At 48.7% G+C, this 6,610-nt stretch overlaps 1 protein-coding gene across 1 annotated transcript in view; it reads right to left on the reverse strand.

The window, feature by feature from the left end:
• Positions 1 to 5,326, reverse strand: part of LOC128799744 (transcription factor HIVEP3-like) — a 73,463-nt gene extending 68,137 nt beyond the window's left edge. Inside the window, 2 exon segments of the mRNA XM_053964375.1 lie at positions 4,987 to 5,051; positions 5,204 to 5,326. The gene's annotated coding sequence lies outside the window, so the exon portion shown is untranslated.
• Between the last annotated feature and the right edge of the window lie 1,284 nt (positions 5,327 to 6,610).

Consider the following 6,610-nt stretch of genomic DNA (forward strand, 5'->3'; position numbering starts at 1 on the left):
TTACATCCCTGACAAATAACAAGGCGTCTTCTCTGGAAAAGAGCTGCTCTTGAGCCGTGCTAATCTTCAGTGCCACCTACAACAAAGGCAGGTAAAGAGGAGCTTTTATTGAACCGTTGCCTCTTCAATTTCCTGCCTTTTGTCACCAAACAAAGGTGCAAATCCAATTTCTGTGGCACACCTGTGGGGTGTCATCGTGAGCTGTTTCTAAAGGGAAACTCCCTTGAAATGAGTGTGGATGGAACCTCTCAAACCCCATTAACCACCCTGGTCAGCAAACCCAGCTCCTGATGGGACATTCCGAGAGGGAATTGCACTGGAATTGCACCCTGACCCCACTGGAATCAGCCAGTGTCCCCAGGAGATGGAGTGGAAATGGGTGGGATGCTCCCTGAAGGAAAAGCAGGGAGGTGCTTTCTAAATGAAATTAATTGATAGGTGTGATTTATAATGACAAATAAATGATTATCCTTCTTTCTGAAGGTACTGCCTGCCTTGTGGTGCAGTGCCTTGCTAGGACAGGATCCCACTGGATTAATCAGAGGAAATCACTCCAAGCCCTGTGCTCCCTGGGGATGGGGCTGAAGTGCCAGTCCAGCAGAGCAGGAAGGAGCAGGGGACTGAGATTTGAGCCAAACTTCCTCTTGAAGGGTGAAGAGCTAGCAGGAGAAACCACAAAGTCCTCCAGGGATTCCTCACTCCTCCTGCACTCCTACAACCCTGTGGACTCAGTGAGAAAAGGGACCTGGGGTTTGAGGGGATTTAGCTGAATTTAGCAGTCTAATGATGCTGGGACGCCCTGGGACACATCGTGACCAGCCAGACTTCACAAACTCTCTGAAAACTGTCTCCTCAGATGGCCCAAAGTAGGGTGCAAGTCCTTGGACACAACTCCCTCATGGAGAGAGGCAGGGACGCAGTGGGGACAATGGATCCCCCATGAGGGCTCAGTTCAGGGACATGGGTTCTCCTGAGATGTCATTTTTTACAGGCTGGGTAAGTGGCTTCTCCTTCTGCCCACCTGTGACACCACACCTCAGGGAAATGACACTAAATCAGTCCTAGCCTTGAACTTCACCTTCCCTTTCCTCCCTTTCCTGCTCCCTTCCAGCACCACCTTCAAACCATCCCAGCACCTGCAGAGCACCTGCTCTTGCCCCGACTTGCTGAGGAAGTCAGGCTCATTGCTGTGAGAAGGATTTAATTACAGTTTGAAACCCCTTTTCAGAGAGCCCTCGATGCTGACTAACCCTGGCCGTGGTCTGGGCTAGGCTTTGAGCCCAGCTTTTATTCAAGATCAAAGAAACTCGTGGAGCTGATTTATCACCTTGATTTCTGCTGGGGTTTGCCCCACTCGTGACACACTGAGCTTTTTAACTTGGGAGAATTGGATTTAAGAAGAGAACATTAACTGGGTAGAAGTAGATTTAAGCAGGGATTTTTTCTGCAAGAGCAGAGTGAGCTGTCACAAACTCAAATATTCACATTTAAGAACTCCCAACTGATCAACATGATAATACTGAATTTTCTCCTATAGGCCACATATCAATTCCTAAGTGTTTAATAATTAGGCTTGCAAAGAAAATTCTTGAGTTAATTCAATATCACCCCAAATGTTCAGACCATCCTCATTCTCCTCTGCCAAACACATGGGCCCCAGCTGATTTTTATTTTTTAGGAATTCTGCACAATTCAAGAACAGGCCAACAAACAACCACACCTGGCTGCCTACAGCAGCAAGCAGGGCCATTCCAGGCCAGTTCAGGCTACTCTGGACATCTCTATTCCATTACTGGGAATGAGGCTCCTGGAGTTCCAGTGGCAAAGGATAATTCTCCTGGCTGGATGCAGTTAATCCAGGCTGAGACTTCTCCAAGGAAAATTTAACAGTGCAACAAAAAAAAAAAAAAAAAAAAAGGGAGAAAAAAAATGAAGCCTGGGAGGGTTTCTCCACTAAGGATCCAGAGAGAAGGAAGAAGAAAAGGGGAAATTCATGAGGAGCAGCTCGGATCTCTGCTCTGGGACAGGGACAGCAGCCAGGGCACGGCTGGAGCTGGGCCAGGGCAGCTCAGGCTGGAGCTCAGGGAAAGGTTCTTCCCCCAGAGGGTGCTGGCACTGCCCAGGCTCCCCAGGGAATGGGCACGGCCCCGAGGCTGCCAGAGCTCCAGGGATGCCCAGGGTGGGGTTGTTGGGGGGTCTGGGCAGGTTGATCATCCTTGATCCCTTCCAGCTCAGGATATTCCATGATTCTACAAGCCCACACTATTTCTATTCTCACTTCCCCTCAGCATCCTGAGCGTGGCACTGGAGCAATGGCAGCAAATCCTAAAGGAAAAAGCCCCATGGATTCCAGGGCACACGGATCCCAGCTGCTGCCATGGCACGTCTGCAGCCCAGTCCAGGGCACAGGCACTAAAAGTGAGGATTCCAGCTTTTATTTCTATTCAAACAGGATTTCTCAAGGTCTCACTTGAAATGCAGTGGAGTGAACATGGCCAGAAACTCTCATTCCATTCCCAGTGCCAGGAACAAAGGCTGCCCCCCTGATGGAAGAAATCGGTGACAGAATTCCCTCTGACTTTAATGGGATCAGATTTTTACCCTAAAGCCTGGGAGAAAATGCTCAGAAAGACGTTCTTCCAGAAATTCGCAGTTGTGGGGATTCTGAGTTACCTTATTATGGCTGAAATGGATTTGTGCAGAGGCCCAGGCACACATTTTCCCCCAGTCCTAAACCTCTCTCAATCCTAAACATCTCCCATTCCTAAACCACACCCAGTCCTAAGCCTTATCCAGTCCTAAACCTCACTCAATCCTAAACCTCACTCAATCCTAAACCTCAGCCAGTTCTAAACATCTCCCAGTCCTAAACTGCTCCCAATCCTAAACCTCCTCAATCCTAAACTTCTCCTAATCCTAAACTTCTCCCACTCCTAGACTTCACTCAGTCCTAAACTTCTCTCAATCCTAAACTTCACCCAGTTCTAAATCTCAGTTCTAAATCTCTCCTAAACTTCACCCAATCCTAAACTTCTCAGAATCCTAAACTTCACCCAATCCTAAACCTCACCTAATCCTAAACATCTCCCAATCCTAACCCTCTCCCAGTTCTCCTGGAGGGTTTGAGGAAGAGCTGACTGGTTCCAAGCCTCTGGGACCATCACGCCACCCACACAAGCTCTTCCCCACCAGATTTGGGGTTGAAACCCCTCCTGAACGGGATGAGAAATGCTGGGCCTGACACCTGAGCTCCAGCTCTTCCATCACTGATCAGACACCAGGATTTTCCAATGACATTTGTGGGAAGTTGTCCCAGCCCTGCTTTTTCCATACTCTTCCAACCACAACAGCATTTTCCTCTCTGCTTACACCCAATTTTAGCCTGTTTTTAGGGATGCCAGGCTTATGGAGAATGTCTGGTGGGCTGCTAGAAAATCTACCTGTTCATCGGTCATGATAATTGTGAGGCCAAATTTTAGACAGATTTCATGACCAACAATATCAAATATTAAAAATATACTTATTATATTAAAAAGATACTTTAAATCTTGCAAATTTTGTGCAACTGAGGGAAATAAGCACAGCAAAACTCCTTTTTCTATTCCACTGAGGGAACTGGCAGCCACTAAAATGCCATGTGGAAGGATCCAGCATTTACCGCTTTATAATTAGGGATTAATCAATCTGGAGATGCACATCTGATGAAAACAAATACTTTTTTTTTTTTTTTGTAGTAGCTGATGCCATCATGCCATCACAATCAGAAGGTAACTATTTCTTAATTACATTATAGGCATTTCTTGCCCTATCAGCTTTAGCCACACCATGCTGCAAATGCCTTAAAGCAAATAATTTAAAACTACCCCTAGTGGGTCCCACTACAGTGCATTTTTCACAGTTCTATTTCTCTAAATTTCTAGCCTTATTTACAAGGCCATCCTTTAAAACTTGTTTCTAGTTCCATTTCTCTTTCAACGTCTGTCCTATTCTGTGGCATTTCTTATCTCAAGGTTTGCATACAGATGCACACTGTGTGAGCCTTCGATCAAACTTTCAGAATTCTCTACAAATTCATTTCCCACCGTCTTCCTCAGTCCTTACAAAAAACCTTGAGCCCGTGTACAAAAACAGCTGAGAAGCACAGGGTGGAGAGACTGGAGCTGCTTGGAGGTCATGGAGATCCCAAATTAGCTTTGAACAAATGAAGTGATTGATGAAGAGAGGGATTTAATGCAAACAGCAGCAGGGGCAGATCCCCTGCAATCACCTCTTGTAACTCGACTCAGAGTTCACAGAATTCACAGAATCACAGAATTCACAGAATCACAGAATTCATGGAATTCACAGAATCCCTGGGTTGGAAGAGACCTTCCAGACCATCAAGTCCAGCCCCAACCCCTCAGCTAAACCCTGGCCCCCAGTGCCACATCCAGGCTTGTTTTAAACACACCCAGGGATGGGGACTCCACCACCTCCCCGGGCAGCCATTCCACAACTTTATCACTCTTGCCATGAAAAGCTTTTTCCTGCTACCCAACCTGTATTTCCCTTGGGGCAGCTGAGGCTGTGTGCTCTGGTTCTGTCAGCTCCTGGAGAAAGAGCCCAAGCCCAGCTGGCCACAGGCACCTTTCAGGAGCTGCAGAGAGTGCTGAGGTCAGCCCTGAGTCTCCTTTTCTCCAGGCTGAGCACCCCCAGCTCCCTCAGCCGTTCCTCACAGGGTTTGTGTTCCCAGCCCCTCTCCAGCCTCGGTGCCTCCTCTGGATGCTCTCAAGCATCTCAACGTCCTTCCCAAACTGAGGGGCCAGAACTGGACACAGAAATATAAAAATGCAGCATTTGGGAGGACTCACAAGGCAGAAGTTTCTCAAATGAATTAAAGTGAAAGCAAAATAAACTGGACAAAGAAAGGCAGGTCCTGCTGCCAGGTGGAGCCCACTGCAAAGGGCAGGGAAGGCAGCGAGGGTGGAAGAAGCAGAGGTTACTCACAGTGGGATGGGGAGTGTGGAATTTTGGTGCTGTCCCTCTCTTGTTTGCCCACGGCTGAGCTCAGTCTGTGGAAGGAAGAGCAGGCAGGGCTCAGAGTGAGCAGATCTCGCAGTTCCACCTCAGCAGGAGCAGCCGGGGCCCTGCTGGAGACGGGCCCAGGTAACCACAGCAGGGCACACACAGTGCCACAGCTGGGGAGCCCCTGGGGTGCACCCACCTCCCTGGGGTGCCACCATGCTCAGAGAAAACAGCACTGCGGGCTGTTCTCCTGCAGCCCAGGTGTTCTGCTGGAGCCCTGCTCACTGAGAATTTGAGCCTTTCTGTGCTGCCAGGCACTGACCCCCAGGAGAACTCTGCACTGACCTGAGGCCGTGGAGAAGCTTCCAAAATGGAATGGCAGAACTGGGATTGTGGGGGTGGAGTTTGAACAGAAGTGTGTGATGTCACAGGGTGGGAAACTGAGAGTTTGGGGTTTAGAATACAGTAATAGATATGGGGCAAGATGGAGGTTTTGGGGTGGAGGCTGGGCCTCCTTCTTCACCTCCTTCTCCTTCTCCTTCTCCTTCTCCTTCTCCTTCTCCTTCTCCTTCACCTCCTCCTTCTCCTTCTCCTTCTCCTTCTCCTTCTCCTTCTCCTTCTCCTTCTCCTTCTCCTTCTCCTTCTCCTTCTCCTTCCTTCTCCTTCTCCTTCTCCTTCTCCTTCTCCTTCTCCTTCTCCTTCTCCTTCTCCTTCTCCTCCATGGGTTTGGGTGGTTTTGTGTCATTGGATAAAAAGCCCGCATTGTGGGTACGGGTGGTTGGTTATTGGGTTAAAAGTGAAAATAACTTAGGTGTCATTTCTTAATTGGACACTTTATCCCTAAAAGGCCTTGAGAGAGAGAGATGGGGCTCAATTTCAGTGTGTTAGAGTGAAGTGCTGCAGAGCTCAGGGTTTGTGGGACTGTGACAGAGATAAGAACTAACAAACACCTGAGTCCCAACAAGAAATACATCTCACGCATTTAATCCCGAGCCTGGTAAAAAGAAGATAAAACTCAACAGAGTTCCTCCTCTTGGATCGGGTATTTCTCCTGCTGGCCCAAGTATTCCCCCTCCTGGCCCAGTTATTCCTTCTCTTGGAGCAGTTATTCCTCCTCCTGGCCCAGGTATTCCTCATCTGAACAAATTATTTCTCCTCTGGATCAGGTATTCCTCATCTGAACCAGTTATTTCTCCTCCTGGCCCAGGTATTCCTTATCTAAACCAGGTATTCCTCCTCTGGACCAGGCTGTCCTCATTTGACCCACCTATTCCTTCTCCTGGCCCAGCTGTTTTCCCTCATGGATCAGTTATTTCTTTTCCTGGCCCAGCCCTTCCACCACAGCTCTTATTTAGGCTCGAGTTTTGCATTTACACCACTTCAGTTTCAAGGAAATCATTCAGTTGCTCCACAGACCTCCCAGCACCTCCCAACACCTTTCCCGTGAGGAAAAGCTGGGAGAGCTGGGGGTGTTCAGCTGAATAAAAGGTTCTGGGGAGATCCGAGATCCCCTTCCAGGGCCTGAAGGGGCTCCAGGAGAGCTGCAGAGGGACTGGGGACAAGGCCTGCAGGGACAGGAGCCAGGGAATGGCTCCCAGTGCCAGAG

The sequence above is a fragment of the Vidua chalybeata genome, chromosome 25 (genome assembly GCF_026979565.1).
Source record: "Vidua chalybeata isolate OUT-0048 chromosome 25, bVidCha1 merged haplotype, whole genome shotgun sequence".
NCBI classification, from domain to species: Eukaryota; Metazoa; Chordata; class Aves; order Passeriformes; family Viduidae; genus Vidua; species Vidua chalybeata.